A 21,165-nucleotide genomic window follows, 5' to 3' on the forward strand; every position below is an offset into this window, starting at 1 on the left:
GTTATCAGCAGCCTGAAGGAAGAAGATGGCTCGGTAACGTCTTCGCAGTCCGACATACTAAGGATCAGCAAATCCTTTTATGCTGGGCTGTATGACGCGAAGCCCACAGACAGCAGAGCCTCCCAGTCCTTCCTGTCATCTATCACAGAGGTCTTGGATGACAGCAGGAGGGAGGGACTGGACAAGCCGCTAACTCTGGACGAGCTGACAAAGGCCGTCGAGTCTTTCGAGACGAGTAAAACCCCCGGGAGCGACGGCTTACCGGTCGAGTTGTACTCGGCCCTGTGGGACTGGGTCGGCCCGGACCTGCTGGAAGTATACGAGAGTATGCTCCTGGCCGGCAGCATGTTAGAGTCCATGAGAAAAGGCATCATCACCCTCATTTACAAGCAGAAGGGGGAGAGGGCAGAAATCAGAAATTGGCGGCCCATCTCACTGCTTAATGTTGATTACAAGATTCTGTCCAAAGTCATAGCCAGTCGAGTCAAGTCTGCTCTGGAGTTGGTGATTCACCCCGATCCGACCTGTACTGTACCCGGCAGGAAGATCTCTGATAGTCTCGCGCTACTCAGGGATACGATCGCCTACGTACGGGACAGGAGGGTGGACACCTGCCTCATCAGCCTGGACCAGGAGAAGGCTTTTGACAGGATATCGCACACCTACATGATGGACGTGCTTTCCAAAATGGGGTTTGGGGAGGGAATCTGCAATTGGATCCAACTGCTCTACACAAACATCAGTAGCGCAGTGTCAATCAACGGGTGGGAATCTGAAAGTTTCCCGATCAAATCTGGAGTCAGACAGGGCTGTCCTCTGTCCCCGGTCTTGTTTGTTTGCTGTATTGAACCCTTTGCTGAGTCTATTAGGAAGGATGTGAGCATAAGAGGGGTGACAATCCCAGGCAGCGGAGGCACTCAGGTCAAAACCTCCCTGTACATGGATGACGTCGCCGTCTTCTGCTCGGATCCGCTGTCCGTGCGCAGACTGATGAGCATCTGCGACCAGTTCGAACTGGCCTCGGGAGCCAAAGTTAACCACGGCAAGAGCGAGGCCATGTTCTTTGGCAACTGGGCTGACCGATCCTTTGTCCCCTTCACCGTCAGGTCAGATTACCTGAAGGTGCTGGGGATATGGTTCGGAAGTGCCGGGGCGTGCACCAAAACATGGGAGGAGCGAGTAGCCAAGGTACGACAAAAGTTGGGCATGTGGGGGCAGCGATCTCTCTCCATTGTGGGTAAGAACCTGGTCATCAGGTGCGAGGCGCTCACGTTGTTGCTCTACGTGGCGCAGGTCTGGCCCATACCCCACTCCTGCGCCGTGGCAGTCACCCGAGCCATTTTCCGCTTCGTCTGGGGATCTAAAATGGACCGGGTCCGGAGGGACACGATGTTCAAATCTCTGGACAAGGGCGGGAAAAATGTACCCAACGTGGCCCTCATCCTGATGACCACCTTCGTGTGCGGCTGCATCAAGCTATGTGTAGATCCCCAGTACGCAAACTCCAAGTGTCACTACGTGCTGAGGTTCTATCTGTCCCCGGTGTTGCGAAGGATGGGCCTGGTCACATTGCCGCGGAACGCTCCGTGCAGTTGGGCGGCGCCGTACCACCTATCCTTCGTGGAGCAGTTTCTGCGGAAAAACACCTTTGACCACCGGTCCATCAGGCAGTGGTCTGCACGGAATGTCCTCAAGGCCCTACGGGAAAAGGAAACGGTGGATCCTGTCGGATGGTTCCCCGAGCAGACCGTCAAAGTCATTTGGCGGAATGCCTCATCACCAGAACTTTCAAACAAGCACCAAGACGTAGCTTGGCTGGTGGTGAGAAGGGCCCTCCCCGTCAGATCCTTCATGCACACCCGAAGTCTCGCCCCCTCCGCACAGTGCCCCCGCGTTGGCTGTGGTGGGGAAGAGACGGTCGCCCACCTCCTCCTGGAATGTGCCTTTGCAAAGCAGGTGTGGAAAGAGATGCAGTGGTTTTTGTCAAGGTTCATCCCAAGCAGCTCTGTAACACAGGAGTCTGTGCTCTACGGGCTGTTCCCAGGGACGCACACCGAGACAAACATCAACTGCTGCTGGAGGACTATCAATTCGGTGAAAGACGCCCTTTGGTCTGCCCGAAACTTGCTGGTCTTCCAGCGCAAAGAGTTGTCCACCGCCGAATGTTGCAGACTGGCACATTCCAAGGTCCAGGACTACGTGCTGAGGGACGCACTAAAGCTTGGGGCAGCCGCAGCAAAGGCTCAATGGGGAAAGACCACAGTGTAAGGTTCCCCCACCAAGCTGGACTGAGGGGCTGGAACCATGGGAAGCCCCTCGAACTGTATCGTTAATATTCTCAATTGCTGTAAATGTAAAACTGTAATTGACATGACAATTGTGAAACGGAAGGGTTGGGAAGAAACTCGACATTATTGAAAGAAACTGATCTCTTTTGCAATGTTTGTATTTTTTCGTGCTGCTTGGAAACTGTTTGGCAATGTAATTTTTACAGATTTTTATGAATAAAGTATATTTTGGAAAAAAAAAAAAATCCTATTGTGTTATGATCTGCACCACACGGAGAGTGCACTCGAGCCCTATTGGGTCATGGTCTGCACTACATGGAGAGCGCACTCTCGCCCTATTGGTTTGTGGTCTGTACAACATGGAGAGTGCACTCTCACCCTGTTGGGTTATGGTCTGTACAACATGGAGATGCGAACTCTCACCCTGTTGGATTATAGTCTGTACAACATGGAGAGTACATGCTCACCCTGTTGACTACATGTCTGTACAACATGTAGAGCGAACTCTTACCCTGTTGGGTTATTGTCTGTACAACATGGAGAGTGCACTTTCACCATGTTGGGCTATAGTCTGTACAGCTTGGAGACTGCACTCTCCCCTGATTGGGTTATGGTCTGTACTACATGAAAAGTGCATTCTCACCCTATTGTGTTATGATCTGTACAACATGGAGAGTGCACTCTCGCATTATTGGGTTATGGTCTGCACAACATGGAGACTGCACTTCCGCTCTATTGGGTTATGGTCTGCAATACATGGAGAGCGCCCTCTCACTCTTTTGGTTTCTGGTCTGTCCAACATGGAGAGTGCACTCTTGCTCCATTGGGTCATGGTCAGCACGACATGGAGAGTGTACTCTCACCCTATTGGGTTATGGTCTGTACTACATGAAGAGTGCAGTCTCACCCTATTGTGTAATGATCTGTACAACATGGAGAGTGCACTCTCGCATTATTGGGTTATGGTCTGTAATATATGGAGAGTGCCCTCTCACCCTTTTGGGTTCTGGTCTGTCCAACATGGAGAGTGCACTCTCACCCCATTGGGTTACAGTCTGTACAACTTGGAAAGTGCACACTCCCCCTATTGGGTTATGGTCTGTACTACATGAAGAGTGCACTCTCACCCTATTGTGTTATGATCTGAACAGCATGGAGAGGGCACTCTCGCCCCATTGGGTTATGCTCTGCACAACATGGAGAGTGCAATCCCGCCCTATTGGGTTATGGTCTGTAATACATGGAGAGCGCCCTCTCACCCTATTGGGTTCTGGTCTGCACAACATGGAGAGTGCACTCTCGCCCAATTGGGTCATGGTCTGCTCGACATGGAGAGTGCACTCTCACCCTATTGGGTTATAGTCTGCACAAAATGGAGAGTGCACTCTCGCCCAATTGGGTCATGGTCTGCTCGACATGGAGAGCGCCCTCTCACCCTATTGGGTTCTGGTCTGCACAACATGGAGAGTGCACTCTCGCCCAATTGGGTCATGGTCTGCTCGGCATGGAGAGCGCCCTTCTCACCCTATTGGGTTCTGGTCTGTGCAACTTGGAGAGTGCATGCTCCCCCTATTGGGTTATGGTCTGTACTACATGAAGAGTGCACTCTCACCCTATTGTGTTATGATCTGTACAACATGGAGAGTGCACTCTCGCATTATTGCGTTATGGTCTGCACAACATGGAGAGTACACTCTTGCATTATTGGGTTATGGTCTGCACAACAGGGAGAGTGCACTCCTGCTCTATTTGGTTATGGTCTGTAATACATGGAGAGCGCCCTCTCACCCTTTTGGGTTCTGGTCTGTCCAACATGGAGAGTGCACTCTTGCCCTATTGGGTCATGGTCAGCACGACATGGAGAGTGCACTCTCACCCTATTGGGTTATAGTCTGCACAACTTGGAGAGTGCACACTCCCCCTATTGGGTTATGGTCTGTACTACATGAAGAGTGCACTCTCACCCTATTGGGTTATAGTCTGCACAACTTGGAGAGTGCACACTCCCCCTATTGTGTTATGATCTGCACAACATGGAGAGTGCACTCTCGCGTTATTGGGTTATGGTCTGCACAACATGGAGAGTGCACTCTCACCCTATTGGGTTATGGTCTGCACAACATGGAGAGTGCACTCCCGACCTATCGGGTTATGGTCTGTAATACATGGAGCGCGCCCTCTCACCCTGTTGGGTTCTGGTCTGTACAACATGGAGAGTGCACTCTCACCCAGTTGGGTTATAGTCTGTGCAACCTGGAGAATGCACTCTCCCTCTCTTGGGTTATGGTCTGTACTACATGAAGAGTGCACTCTCACCCTATTGTGTTCTGATCTGTACAACATGGAGAGTGCACTTTCACCCTATTGGGTTATGGTCTGTACAACATGGAGAGTGCACTCTCACCCAGTTGGTTTATCATCAGTGCAACGTGGAGAGTGCACTCTCACCCAGTTGGTTTATCATCAGTGCAACGTGGAGAGTGCACTCTCACCCTGTTGGGTTATGGTCTGTACAACATGGAGATGCGAACTCTCACCCTGTTCCGTTATAGTCTATACAACATGGAGAGTGCCCTCTCACTCTTTTGGTTTCTGGTCTGTCCAACATGGAGAGTGCACTCTTGCTCCATTGGGTCATGGTCAGCACGACATGGAGAGTGCACTCTCACCCTATTGGGTTATGGTCTGTACTACATGAAGAGTGCAGTCTCACCCTATTGTGTAATGATCTGTACAACATGGAGAGTGCACTCTCGCATTATTGGGTTATGGTCTGTAATATATGGAGAGTGCCCTCTCACCCTTTTGGGTTCTGGTCTGTCCAACATGGAGAGTGCACTCTCACCCCATTGGGTTACAGTCTGTACAACTTGGAAAGTGCACACTCCCCCTATTGGGTTATGGTCTATACTACATGAAGAGTGCACTCTCACCCTATTGTGTTATGATCTGAACAGCATGGAGAGGGCACTCTCGCCCCATTGGGTTATGCTCTGCACAACATGGAGAGTGCAATCCCGCCCTATTGGGTTATGGTCTGTAATACATGGAGAGCGCCCTCTCACCCTATTGGGTTCTGGTCTGCACAACATGGAGAGTGCACTCTCGCCCAATTGGGTCATGGTCTGCTCGACATGGAGAGTGCACTCTCACCCTATTGGGTTATAGTCTGTACAACTTGGAGAATGCACTCTCCCTCTCTTGGGTTATGATCTGTTCAACATGGAGAGTGCACTCTCGCCCTATTGGGTTATGGTCTGTAATACATGGAGAGCGCACTCTCACCCATTTGGGTTCTGGTCTGTACAACATGGAGAGTGCACTCTCACCCAGTTGGGTGATAGTCTGTGCAACCTGGAGAATGCACACTCCCTCTCTTGGGTTATGGTCTGTACTACATGAAGAGTGCACTCTCACCCTATTGTGTTCTGATCTGTACAACATGGAGAGTGCACTCTCACCCAGTTGGTTTATCATCAGTGCAAAATGGAGAGTGCACTCTCACCCTGTTGGGTTATGGTCTGTACAACATGGAGATGCGAACTCTCACCCTGTTCCGTTATAGTCTATACAACATGGAGAGCACTCTCTCTCCCTGTTGGATTATAGTCTGTACAACATGGAGAGTGCACGCTCACCCTGTTGAGTAAACGTCTGTACAACATGTAGAGCGAACTCTTACCCTGTTCCGTTATAGTCTATACAACATGGAAAGCACACTTTCACCATGTTGGGTTCTGGTCTGTACAACATGGAGATGCAAACTCTCACTCTGTTGCGTTATAGTCTGTACAACATGGGGAGCACACTCTCTCCCTGTTGAGTAAACGTCTGTACAACATGTAGAGCGAACTCTTACCCTGTTCCGTTATAGTCTATACAACATGGAAAGCACACTTTCACCATGTTGGGTTCTGGTCTGTACAACATGGAGTGCGAACTCTTACCCTTTTGGGTTACTGTCTGTACAACATGGAAAGTGCACTCTCACCATGTTGGGCGATAGTCTGTACAACTTGGAGAGTGCACTCTCGGCCTATTGGTTATGGTCTGGACTACATGAAGAGTGCACTCTCACCCTATTGTGTTATGATCTGTACAACATGGAGAGTGCACTCTCGCATTTTTGAGTTATGGTCTGCACAACATGGAGAGTGCACTTCCGCCCTTTTGGGTTCTGGTCTGTAATACATGTAGAACGCCTTCTCACCCAATTGGGTTCTGGTCTGTCCAACATGGAGAGTGCACTCTCACCCTATTGGGTCATGGTCAGCACGACATGGAGAGTGCACTCTCACCCTATTGTGTTATAGTCTGTCCAACTTGGAGAGTGCACACTACCCCTATTGGGTTATGGTCTGTACTACATGAAGAGTGCACTCTCACCCTGTTGTGCTTTGATCTGTACAACATGGAGAGTGCACTCTCACCCTATTGGGTTGCAGTCTGTACAACTTGGAGAGTGCACACTCCCCCTATTGGGTTATGGTCTGTACTACATGAAGATTGCACTCTCACCCGATTGTGTTATGATCTGTACAACATGGAGAGTGCACGCTCGCTCCATTGGGTTATGGTCTGCACAACATGGAGAGTGCACTCCCGCCCTATTGGGTTATGGTCTGTAATACATGGAGAGCGCCCTCTCACCCTATTGGGTTCTGGTCTGTGCAACATGAAGAGTGCACTCTCGCCCTATTGGGTTATAGTCTGAACAACAAGGAGAGTGCACTCTCACCCTGTTGGTTTATCGTCAGTACAACATGGAGAGTGCACTCTCACTCTGTTGGGTTATAGTCTGTACAACATGGGGAGCACACTCTCTCCCTGTTGGATTATAGTCTGTACAACATGGCGAGTGCACGTTCACTCTGTTGAGTAAACGTCTGTCCAACATGTAGAGCGAACTCTTACCCTGTTGGGTTACTGTCTGTACAACATGGAGAGTGCACTCTCACCATGTTGGGCTACAGTCTGTACAACTTGGACAGTGCACTCTCACCCGATTGGGTTATGGTTTGTACTACATGAAGAGTGCACTCTCACCCTATTGTGTTATGATCTGTACAACATGGAGAGTGCACTCTCGCATTATTGGGTTGGGGTCTGCACAACATGGAGAGTGCACTCTCGCCCTATTGGGTTATGGTCTGTCATACATGGAGAGCGCCCTCTCACCCAATTGGTTTCTGGTCTGTCCAACATGGAGAGTGCACTCTCGCCATATTGGGTCATGGTCAGCACGACATGGAGAGTGCACTCTCACCCTATTGGGTTATAGTCTGTACAACTTGGAGAGTGCACTCTCACCCTATTGGGTTGCAGTCTGTGCAACTTGGAGAGTGCACACTCCTCCTATTGGGTTATGGTCTGTACTACATGAAGAGTGCACTCTCACCCGATTGTGTTATGATCTGTACAACATGGAGAGTGCACTCTCGCATTATTGGGTTATGGTCTGCACAACATGGAGTGTGCATTCTCACCCTATTGTGTTATGATTTGTGCAACATGGAGAGTGCACTCTCGCATTATTGGGTTATGGTCTGCACAACATGGAGAGTGCACTCCCGCTCTATTGGGTTATGGTCTGTAATACATGGAGAGCGCCCTCTCACCCCATTGGGTTACCGTCTGTTCAACTTGGAGAGTGCACACTCCCCCTATTGGGTTATGGTCTGAACTACATGAAGAGTGCACGCTCACCCTTTTGTGCTTTGATCTGTACAACATGGAGAGTGCACTCTCACCCCATTGGGTTATGGTCTGCACAGCATGGAGAGTGCACTCACGCCCTATTGGGTTATGGTCTGTAATACATGGAGAGCGCTCTCTCACCCTATTGGGTTCTGGTCTGTACAACATGGAGAGTGCACTCTCGCCCTATTGGGTCATGGTCTACACTACATGGAGAGCGCACTCTCGCCATATTGGGTTGTGGTCTGTCCAATATGAAGAGTGCACTCTCACCCTGTTGGTTTATCGTCTGTACAACATGGAGAGTGCACTCTCACCCTATTGGGTTATGGTCTGTACTACTACATTGAGATGCGAATTCTCACCCTGTTAGGTTATAGTCTGTACAACATGGAGAGTGCACTCTCACTCTATTGGGTTATGGTCTGCACTACATGGAGAGTGCGCTCTCGCCCTATTGTGTTATATCTGTCTAACATGGTGAGCGCACTCTCACCCTGTTGGGATATAGTCTGTACAACATGGAGAGCGCACTCTCACCCTGTTGGGATATAGTCCGTGAGAGTGCACTCTCGCCCTGTTGGGATATAGTCCGTGAGAGTGCACTTTCGCCCTGTTGGGTTGTAGTCTGTGCAACATGGAGAGTGCACTCTCACCCTGTTGCGTAAACGTCTGTGCAACATGTAGAGCGAACTCTTACCCTGTTGGGTTATTGTCTGTACGACATGGAGAGTGCACTTTCACCATGTTGGGTTATGGTCTGGATAACTTGGATAGTGCACTCTCCCTTGATTGTGTTATGGTCTGTAATACATGGAGAGCGCCATCTCACCCAATTGGGTTCTGGTCTGTCTAACATGGAGAGTGCACTCTCGCCCTATTAGGTCATGGTCAGCACGACATGGAGAGAGCACTCTCACCCTATTGGGTTATAGTCTGCACAACTTGGAGAGTGCACTCTCCCCCTATTGGGTTCTGGTCTGTACAACATGGAGAGTGCACTCTCGCCCTGTTGGTTTATCGTCAGTACAACATGGAGAGTGCACTCTCACCCTGTTGGGTTATGGTCTGTACAACATGGAGATGCAAACTCTCACTCTGTTGGGTTATAGTCTGTACAACATGGAGAGTACACGCTCACTCTGTTGAGAAAACGTCTGTACAACATGTAGAGCGAACTCTTACCCTGTTGGGTTACTGTCTGTACAACATGGAGAGTGCACTTTCACCATGTTGGGCTATAGTCTGTACAACTTGGAGAGTGCACTCTCCCCCGATTGAGTTATGGTCTGTACAACATGGAGAGTGCACTCTCGCATTTTTGGGTTATGGTCTGCACAACATGGAGAGTGCACTTCTGCCCTTTTGGGTTATGGTCTGTCATACATGGAGAGCGCCCTTTCGCCCAATTGGCTTCTGGTCTGTCCAACATGGAGAGTGCACTCTTGCCCTATTGGGTCATGGTCAGCACGACATGGACAGTGCACTCTCACCCTATTGGGTTATAGTCTGTACAACTTGGAGAGTGCACTCTCCCCCTATTGGGTTGTGGTCTGTATTACATGGAGAGTGCACTCACGCCCTATTGGGTTATGGTCTGTAATACATGGAGAGCACTCTCTCACCCGATTGGGTTCTGGTCTGTATAACATGGAGAGCGCACTCTCGCCATATTGGGTTGTGGTCTGTACAATATGGAGAGTGCACTCTCACCCTGTTGGTTTATCGTCTGTACAACATGGAGATGCGAATTCTCACCCTGTTGGGTTGTAGTTTGTGCAACATGGAGAGTGCACTCTCACTCTATTGGGTTATGGTCTGCACTACATGGAGAGTGCGCTCTCGCCCTGTTGTGTTATATCTGTCTAACATGGAGAGTGCACTCTCACCCTGTTGGGCTATAATCTGTACAACATGGAGAGTGCACTCTCACCCTGTTGGGTTGTCATATGTACAGTAAATAATTGCAGATCAGCACCTCCTTGTTGGGTTTTAATTTGTATAACATGGAGAGTGCACTCTCGCCCTGTTGGCTTTTTGTCTCTGCAACATGGAGAGTGCACTCTCACCCTGTTGGATTGTAGTCTGTACAACATGGAGAGTGCACTCTCACCCTGTTGGGTTATGGTCTGCACAACATGGAGATGCGAACTCTCACCCTGTTGGGTTGTAGTCTGTCCAACATGGAGAGCACACTCTCTCCCTGTTGGATTATAGTCTGTACAACATGGAGAGTGCATGCTCACCCTGTTGAGTAAACGTCTGTACAACATGTAGAGCGAACTCTTACCCAATTGGGTTCTGGTCTGTCCAACATGGAGAGTGCACTCTCGCCCTATTGGGTCATGGTCTGCACTACATGGAGCGCGCACTCTCGCCCTATTGGGCTGTGGTCTGTACAACATGGAGAGTGCACTCTCACCCTATTGGTTTATCGTCTGTACAACATGGAGAGTGCACTCTCACCCTGTTGGGTTATGGTCTGTACAACATGGAGATGCGAGCTCTCACCTTGTTGGGTTGTAGTCTGTTCAACATGGAGAGTGCACTCTCACCCTATTGGGTTATGGTCTGCACTACATGGAGAGTGCGCTCTCACCCTGTTGGGTTATGGTCTGCACTACATGGAGAGTGCGCTCTCGCCCTATTGTGTTATAGTCTGTCTAACATGGAGAGTGCACTCTCACCCTGTTGGGTTGTCATATGTACTGTAAATAATTGCAGATCCGCACCTCCTTGTTGACTTCTATTCTGTATATCATGGAAAGTGCACTCTCGCCCTGCTGTGTTACAGTTTGTACAACATGGAGAGTGCACTCTCGCCCTGCTGTGTTGCAGTTTGTACAATTGGAGAGTGCACTCTCACCCTGTTGGGTTGTCATATGTACTGTAAATAATTGCAGATTGGCACCTCCTTGTCGGGTTATAATCTGTATAACATGGAGAGTGCACTCTCGCCCTGCTGTGTTACAGTTTGCACAATTGGAGAGTGCACTCTCACCCTGTTGGGTTGTCATATGTACTGTAAATAATTGCAGATTAGCACCTCCTTGTTGGGTTATAATCTGTATAACATGGAGAGTGCACTCTCGCCCTGCTGTGTTACTTTTTGTACAACATGGAGAGTGCACCCTCGCCCTGCTGTGTTACAGTTTGTACAACATGGAGAGTGCACTCTTGCCCTGTTGTGTTACAGTGTGTACCACGTGGAGAGTGCTCTCTTGCCTTTCCGGTTATATTCTCTACATCATGGAGAGTGCACTCTTGCCTCACCGGAGATGTTCTGTACAACATGAGACCTCACTCCCATCCTGTTTCATTATGATCTATGCAGCATGGTGAGTGCACTCTCTCCCTCTGTTTAAGCATTGGTTGGCAAAGTGCAGAATGGAAATCTCTGGTGGAATGGTTCATGTGTCAGTAACATGTCCATTCCTTCCACTTACACTCAGAAACACAATTGAAAATGCATTCAAATCCATACCAACAACAGAAATCTCTGCAGTAACTCCATTTGTGAACATGAAATACATTTACAATACAATATCTCCTAGATTCCCCATGGTACACGTGTAACCCACTTAACAACATCAGCACATTGAAAATTGCTCAAACATTTCTGATCAGTCCATGCAGACTCTCGGGAAGAGGTTCTATTGTAAAGATTGAGGGATTTCTGTTTAATCGCTTTCTGTGCAAAAAATTCAAGAAGTATTCGAATTCTAATTGAGAAATCACATTAAGAAAACAAGACAATCACTTGACATTTAACTGAAGGCAGCAAACAGGGAAAATATAACATGAGGTGTCAATATTGATATTGAAATTTCACTTTCTTAATTCACTGTCTTATCAGTAATATTGACGGCTGCAAGAATCGGGTAGTAAATGAGCTCGATCTGGTAAATTACTGTGTATCCTATTTCTTGTGCTAAACACAAATGTAGAGACTCTTCAGAGGAGCCCTTATTAATAGTACAGATCAACCTCCATGGAGACAGTCATCTGGGGAATGTGAGCAGGGATATTAGTTACAGTCCACTGAAGAAACTGATTTGGCAAACCGTTTTTAGTTGCGTGTCATAAAATATCATCAATAAATGATATAGAAAACAAAATAATTTTATAATCCTTTTAAATTTCTTCAAAATGTGATGCACAAATTATTTTGTTATGATCTCAGGTGTTGCTGTGGATTACCAGTCTCTGGAGCAATCGCCCTGGTGTTGATGTGGATGAACAGTCACAGGAACAATCGCCCTGGTGTTGATGTGGATGAACAGTCACAGGAACAATCGCCCTGGTGTTGATGCGGATGAACAGTCACAGGAACAATAGTCCTGGTGTTGATGTGGATGAACAGTCACAGGAACAATCGCCCTGGTGTTGATGTGGATGAACAGTCACAGGAACAATCGCCCTGGTGTTGATGTGGATGAACAGTCACAGGAACAATAGCCCTGGTGTTGCTGTGGATTACCAGTCTCAGGAACGATAGTCCTGGTGTTGATGTGGATGAACAGTCACAGGAACAATAGTCCTGGTGTTGATGTGGATTACCAGTCTCAGGAACGATAGTCCTGGTGTTGATGTGGATGAACAGTCACAGGAACAATCGCCCTGGTGTTGATGCGGATGAACAGTCACAGGAACAATAGCCCTGGTGTTGATGTGGATGAACAGTCACAGGAACAATCGCCCTGGTGTTGATGCGGATGAACAGTCACAGGAACAATAGCCCTGGTGTTGATGTGGATTACCAGTCTCAGGAACAATCGCCCTGGTGTTGATGTGGATGAACAGTCACAGGAACAATAGTCCTGGTGTTGCTGTGGATTACCAGTCTCAGGAACGATAGTCCTGGTGTTGATGTGGATGAACAGTCACAGGAACAATAGTCCTGGTGTTGATGTGGATTACCAGTCTCAGGAACGATAGTCCTGGTGTTGATGTGGATGAACAGTCACAGGAACAATCGCCCTGGTGTTGATGCGGATGAACAGTCACAGGAACAATAGCCCTGGTGTTGATGTGGATGAACAGTCACAGGAACAATCGCCCTGGTGTTGATGCGGATGAACAGTCACAGGAACAATAGCCCTGGTGTTGATGTGGATTACCAGTCTCAGGAACAATCGCCCTGGTGTTGATGTGGATGAACAGTCACAGGAACAATAGTCCTGGTGTTGCTGTGGATTACCAGTCTCAGGAACGATAGTCCTGGTGTTGATGTGGATGAACAGTCACAGGAACAATCGCCCTGGTGTTGATGCGGATGAACAGTCACAGGAACAATAGCCCTGGTGTTGATGAGGATGTGGATGAAATACAGCCTGAGTCATTTGCTCACCATGCAAGCTTGATACTGAAATAGGGCTAATCAAAGACATTCAGCTTGAACATGGTTACCCTGATCAAGATCATTTCTCACGATATATTGTGTAAACTTATGAATCAGCCTAAGATCATTTTTTTTTCTGCCCTGAAAATTGCCCAGTCTACCTCAGATTACGCTGGAAGGGTAATATATCCCAAAACTTTGAGCAACAGGTAAAGCTAGCTCTTTCATGCTGCTACTTTGCTGTAGCAACATGTGTGATGTTCGCCACCAACTGGATGCTGCCATCAAACCAAAAACATCCTGGTTATCACACAAATGAATAATGTGATATATGAATTTCAATGCCAGTGTGATGCTAGGTATATGGGCCGTACGTCCCAATGACTGGCAGATCACATCAAACAACATGTCCCTTCCACTGTTCACAACAGATAAGGTACAGGTCGAACCCAACCAGCTCATGCTTGCAAAACTCAAAGCACAGGATCCAACATTACTAGTGATTCCGCAATTGGGCAACATTTGCTAAATAATCCACAATGGGCTAAGAATGATGCTAAAAACCAATTTAAGATTGTCAGTAGGGCTCGCAGTGTGGAGCATGTGTGCGGACTGGAAGCTACATCTATTAATACACAGGGCCCTGTTACTTGCAGATGGAAAGAATATGTACAAACATTGTACCTGTTTCAGCTGAACAAAATAAGTGAGAGCCACTCACTGGTTCATTCCTCAGGGCAATGCCTTGACCAATCAGAGTCAAGGTGCCTGGTTTAAATTTCAAACAAAGCTTGGCAGTTAACTGTCAGTCACCATAAACTTGTGCATTCTCCGTGGCAACGCCTCTACCAACCAGTGCAAGACAAAAAGCTTCGACAACATGACACTGTTTTCAAAAATAACCTATTTCACAAATTTCACAGTTCCACTCCAAAAGAAATCATAACATGTTTCATGATGATGCCGAAAAGTTTCCCTTTGTGAATCCAATGAAAAATTGTAGGATTTGCTTTTAGTTGAACACATCTCACTGGAAAATACCAAATCCATTCAGGCCATAGACACATTTGTTCAGTCTCCAAGGTTTTCGGCCTTCATCTGCTGCCTCTTTGCATAGTTTCAGAAAGACTTCTGATAAATATTGCCGTGCAGAGATATAATTTTTATGTCAATTTACCTATACTCCAAGACTATGTGGCCAAAAAATCTGAAAGTGTTTTAAGAGTACTTTTCGAATTTTGAGTGTCCACTCAAACATCTGTATCACGCAGTTATTCTTCAAAACCCCAAGCTTTCACCTTATCAGGTAAATTTGCAAGGAGTTGTTCATCACAAAACAACCTTTGTCACAAAGTTTGTTTCACATTACCTGGTAACTCAGAATAAATTCCAAACTCGCTCCAACTATCTCACTCCCTTCTTTTTTGTCTCTCCTATTGTTTGCTCCTCTAGATTATAAGCAGCCACCAAAACTTCACAGTCATAAGGAATTCTGCTTCTAGTCCTGTTCTCTGTTGGCTTTATCGCATTGTTTAATTAATTCAAGTTATGGACTCTACTTGCACTGTTATGTCTGCCGGGACTACTGCTGCAAGCTCTCCCTATTTAACAGCACTGTGGGTGTATCTGCACCTGGCGGACTGCAGCAGTTCAAGATGGTGGCTCACCAACAGCTTCTCAAGGTCAATTAAGGATGGACAATCAATGCTGGCCTTGCTGACGATGCCCATATCTCATGAAAGAATAAAGAAAAGCGATCAGAAGCTTTGTCTCAAATGGGTAATTTCTGGTCTCACTCCCAGTAATTGGACTGTGCTTTCATGCAGATTCTGCCAGTCCATGGACCTCATTTCTAAACCATGATGCTGAACCTTCAACTAATATTTCAACTTGCCAGTTGTTTTTCGTGCACACCCCACAACTGTTGAATGCCTCTAATCTGGAATATGTGTCACTGAGTACCCAGTCTGGGTAATTGGTCTATGGATGTGATAGCCTTGTCATAATCATTCCAATTACCATGACCAGCAATTAATCCACACCATGCTGCTTCTCAGAAACTTCATCACAAAGCACATGAGCATTTCCTGTACACGTTGTCCTGTTTACATCCATTGGCTGCACAGAGTCTGAGATTTTGTAATTAATGCTGACTAATCGTGATGAATGAATCTTTACAATTTGATTGCCATTTTTGCGAAATACTGCTTTCCCAAAACCATTTATTACCTTTTCAGGGTCACTTCATTGCCTATGATTCTCTCCTTTATAGGATACTAAATCTACTGAAGTGAAATCTGTCTCAGATGATCTTAAATTATTTCTCAGAGCTCTTTAAATTTTCAATTATTCAAATACGCAGTAAAATGGAGCTAATTGTGGTATCGTCTAGCACAGGAGGACTATTGCACAGACCAAAAGGTAATTTGTGGTATCACCCACAGACTAATTGATAGGGACTGTAGTCTCCAACTGTCTGGAGTGATTTCTTTGTGGGAACCGTCCATGTCAGGTGGTTGTCAACTTGCATTGTGGTTCATCAGTTAATTTGTTTTTGCAATATTTCAGCGATCACCACCTGATTCCTTTCACAGAGTCCATTTCTGAAAGGACTTTCAACTGCGGTATTCATGTTCATGATGTTCATATTTTCACAAGTCTTTGAACTTATCATTGACAAATTCCCCTCTATTATCAGTCAGAAACTTTGCTGGTGTTCTGCATCTGTAACTGTTGTTACGACCAACTGTTCCTGTCAAAGCCTCCAGTCAAAATATACGATTCTGATTGTGGTGGGACCGACACACTGTTAATTCAATCCCGTCATTCCACAGATCGGCTAACATATCATTCAAAACTTTCCAAATTAAAGAAAGACCCAACCGAATTGTACCATCTATTAACTCCCAAATGAGGCTAACCAAACCAGCTGTTTTGAAATCAACAAATTAATTCTTTAATTATAAGAGGTAAGTGAAGATTTAAAAATGGACAAATTAGAGTCCTTGCAAATTTACAGTCCAATGTTGTTTGAAGTCCACACAGAATGTTGCTCGAAGTCCCCGCAGAATGTTGTTCGATATCCTCACAGAATGTTGTTCGACAAACCTCACAGAATGTTGTTTGAAAAACCTCACAGAATGTTGTTCGAAAAACCACACAGAATGTTGTTCGATGTCCTCACAGAATGTTGTTCGATATCCTCACAGAATGTTGTTCAAAAAACCTCACAGAATGTTGTTCGAAATCCAGTGAATTTCAACAATTAACAACCTGCAAACACTTTCAAAGAATCCATCTAAAATTAGAGTTTTTGAGGGATAAAAGATAGTCACAGTCTAACTTCCCTTTCTTAAATTTAAATTATCAGAAATCTCTGTCTTGGCTTGACTTTTTAGAATTTCGAGAGAGAACGATTAAACAGACAAAACATCCTATTTCCTTCAGTTTAAATGGTTGAGAGCTCTTTTTCAGTGCTGACACCACAGCTGACTGTGTCTTTTGTCTGTGTCTGTTCAAACTGTCTGACTAACTGCCAGTTCAAACTGTTTTGTATCAGGCTCACTCATCAGGCTGTTTCCATGGTATCGAGAATGCATCCTTTGAATCGCAGTCTGCAAATGGCTGTTTGTAAGGCAACAAAAATGCACCTTCTATAAACTCCTAAGGCTTGCCAGCTCTGAAAGCAATACTGATCCCTTGCAAGACTTAATGGCAAACTGCATATTCTGAAAAAAAAACCCGACAAGACCATGACACTGTCCAAAACCATAACTTGCTATTACTTTGCAAAATTAGTATCTAGTTTCGTAATCAAATACATTTGTTTATTCATGGGATATGGGCGTCGCTGGCTCGGCAAGCATTTCTTGCCCGTCCCTAATTGACCTTGAGAAGGTGGTGGTTAAATGTCACCTTGAACGGCTACAGTCCATGTGAGGTCGATACACCCTCAGTGCTGTTAGGAAGGGAGTTCCAGGATTTTGACCCAGTGACAGTGAAGGAACGGCGCTATAGCTCCATGTCAGGATGGTGTGTGACTGGAAAGGGAACTTGCAGGTGGCGTTGTTCCCATACATTTGCTGCCCTTGTCCATCTAGTTGGTAGAGGTCGCGGGTTTGGAAGGTGCTGTTTTAGGAGCCTTGGTGCGTTGCTGCAGTGCATCTTTTAGATGGTACACACTGCTGCCACTGTGCGTCGGTGGTGCAGGGTGTGAATGTTGTGGAAGGGGTGCCAATCAAGCGAGCTGCTTTGTCCTGGATGGTGTCGAGTTTCTTGTATTTTGTTGGAGGTTCTCCCATCCAGGCAAGTGGAGAGTATTCTGTCACATTCCTGATTGTGCCTTGTAGATTGTGGACAGGCTTTGGAGAGTCAGGAGGTGAGTTACTCACCGCAGAATTCCTAGCTTCTGAGCTACTCTTGTAGCCACGATATTTATATTGCTACTCCAGTTCAGATTCCAGTAAATGGTAACCCCTAGAGTGTTGATAATGGGGGATTCAGCGATGGTAATGCCATTGAATATCACAGAGAGATGGTTAGATTCTCCCTTGTTGGAGATGGTCATTGCCTGGCATCTGTTTGCCACGAATGTTACTTGCCACTTATCAGCCCAAGTCTGGATATTGTCCAGGTCTTACTGCAATTCGACACGGACTGCTTCAGTATCTGAGTAGTTGTGAATGGTGTTGAACATTGTGCAATCATCAGCGAACATCCTCACTTCTGACCTCATGATTGAAGGAAGCTCATTGATTTGGAGAGGAGAGGGAGGTGTGAGATGGGATTGTAGTTACCTTTTTAAGAATGGGGGGGATGTGCCTTGATGTTTGAGGAAGGGGTGACAATAGTTGTTTTGAAAGGGACGGAGAAGAAGTTGAGAATAGAGTCACATGTCAAATATCAACTAATGTGGGGACCAGGAACAGGAGTGATTATTATTCGAGTGGAAATAAGCTCAAGGCTGCAGGAGGAGACTTTTAAGGACTAAACAAATTTACATAGAGATTGAGGTGAGATAGGAGAGAGATTGGTAAAAGCAGTTGGTTCAGGACAGAAATGGTTGGTTTGGTGGACAATCGAAGGCTGATTTCAACAGGAGCAGGTGAACAGTTGCTCTCAACATGAGAGAGGCAAAGACATTGCTGTGTTTATCACGTGTTGTTGGAGGTGAGGGAGGAGGATGTAAGGGAGAGGGCTTTATCATTTTTGATGATAGTGAGGAAGAGACACAGGGGCTATCATTGCATTCCAGGATGCACCTGGAGAATTGACCACATAGATAACAGTGCTGTATCTCTAAATTGCGACCAGTATAGGTAGGTGGTAGGGAAATATAGGGACAGGTGGGGATGTGGTAGGAATATGGGATTAGTATAAATGGGTGGTTAATGGTCAGCACAGACTCGGTGGGCCGAAAGGCCTGTTTCAGTGCTGTATATCTAAACTAAACTAAAAGTGAGGCCCGATTATTGTGGTCCAACATGAACTAGCTGTGAAGCAGAAACACTCAAGAATCCATCCCGTGGACTAAGGACAGCAAATATGAGGCCAGTATAGGACATTCTATGAGTGAAGGAGACAGTCAAGGTACCGACAAAGACTAGATGTTTCCCTAACGTTTGAATACATCCAGGCATCTTTTTGAAGATTATTGTTCTGCATTTGTACCTTTTCTAACCATGTAAGTTTGTTCTTGAAAAACAAAATAGCTGTCATAGATTGATCCAATGGTCAATTGTAATGACTGTCAGAGCATGATTACTGGAGGTTGTTCTCAGTGGGCAGAATCTTTATTTTTTTTATTTTTTGTTTTAGAGATACAGCACTGAAACAGGCCCTTCGGCCCACCGAGTCTGTGCTGACCATTAACCACACATTTATACTAATCCCATTTTCCTACCACATCCCCACCTGTCCCTATATTTCCCTCCCACCTACCTATACTAGTCACAATTTATAATGGTCAATGAACCTACCAACCAGCAAGTCTTTTGGAAGGAAACCAGAGCACCCGGAGAAAACCCACGCAGACATAGGGAGAACTTGCAAACTCCACACAGGCAGTACCCAGAATTGAACCCGGGGCCCTGGAGCTGTGAGCCTGCGGTGCTAACCACTGCACCACTGTGCCGCCATTTAGTGCTAATGCTTCCTTATGGGGAATTAATTTGATGTTTTTTAATGGTGTACAGTACAGTTGCTGTAAATCTTCAAATCCAGCAGTGAAATTGACATTGGGATATTTCATTTTATATCATTTCTTTTATCTACATTAATATTCATCAACAATAATCTGGTAATTATACACGACTATCCAAAATATTGCTAAAGATAATCAGTCTTCTCATTGTCCTTCACCTGCCCACAAGGATTTCAGGAATATAAAAGCAAGTGAATTATAAACCTATAAGCCCTGCTCCAGATCGATGTTCATTACTTGTTATCAACACAATTTCCCATTCAGTGTAAACAAATATTTCACCCCATTCTTCAGCTCCTCTCTGAATTTTCTCTGTGTCAGTCCATAGATACAAGTGTTTGTGCAGGAACTGAGAAGCTGCAACATAAATCCAACTTGTTGTGCAATATATATCAGGTTACTGTAATATTTGTCTGTATAGTAAAAGTTTTCCACTGGCCGGTCTATCACAAGGACAACATACATCATCCACAACAGTATGAAATTGGCAGAAATAGTGAAAAGTAAAATTATGGAATTCCTCCGATTCTTCACCTCTGGATCATTCTGATTCTCACTGTTTCTCCGGAGTCCCCTGCGTACTCTATTTGCCATTATAATGTGTCTGACAGTCAAAGCATTGAACAGCAGAATTAAAAGGATTGGTAAGATAGGGGTGATGATGCCTTTGATACACTCGTTTGCCCTCCACAAGGGGGAAGTGAGGTAATCAGCAGTAGCAACACAATACAAAGGTACATTGTCAATTATAAATACAGGGTCAACTGCAAAGTAATAGGGAATATTTACAAGACAGCTCACCACAAACAAGACAGTGATAACCACAGTCGCTGTTTTCTCTGTGTTATATTTTGATTGTAGCTTCTGACAGCAAATTGTTACAAAGCGATCAAAAGTGAAGGCGACAGTAAACCAGACAGAACAGTCTAAAGCTGCAGTGTATGTGGCAAGGTTCACCGTACACACAGGAGTTATAAACAGGAAACTAATTGGAAAGTACATGATATTAATCCGGTGTAATATCACATGGATGATAATCACCATTAGATCCGCCACTGCCATGGCCACCAGATAGCGAGTGATACATTTGGAGAGACCGCACTTTCCTCGAGACAAAATCACAATCGCCACCAAGTTAACTGGAAGAAACAGAAAATATTAAATTTACTTTGACACTGTCCCCAAACATTTTTGAAGAATTGTTTAAAGTTGAATAAGACAGTATGGAAATAGAAGATTTCCAGATCTGAATTAAATGTAAGTTTAATTTAAAGAACTATTTACTTGGAGCAGTGAAATCTGTGGCAAAAGCAGGTATGCGAAAATTACAATGGAAAACAAGTTTGGGGCCTCAGATAGTGAAACATATGCTGTGGTAAAAGCCAAAAGTATTGACATTATTCTGGAGAATTCTGGGACCCAAAACACAACTGTCTCCAAAGGCAAGTAGTTGCAGATGTGCTCCGCCCTGTTGAGTTCTGATGCTGCTACCATTGTTTATAATGTTTCTGATATATCTTCCTTTTTCCTCAACTGCAGATTCCCCTCTTCCCCCACTGTGGTTGAGAAGATCCTCAGTCATGTCTTAACCATTTCCGGTAATTCTGCCTGAATCTTCCCCTCTCTCCCAGAACTGT

The sequence above is a fragment of the Heterodontus francisci genome, chromosome 29 (assembly GCF_036365525.1).
Source record: "Heterodontus francisci isolate sHetFra1 chromosome 29, sHetFra1.hap1, whole genome shotgun sequence".
Taxonomy (NCBI): domain Eukaryota; kingdom Metazoa; phylum Chordata; class Chondrichthyes; order Heterodontiformes; family Heterodontidae; genus Heterodontus; species Heterodontus francisci.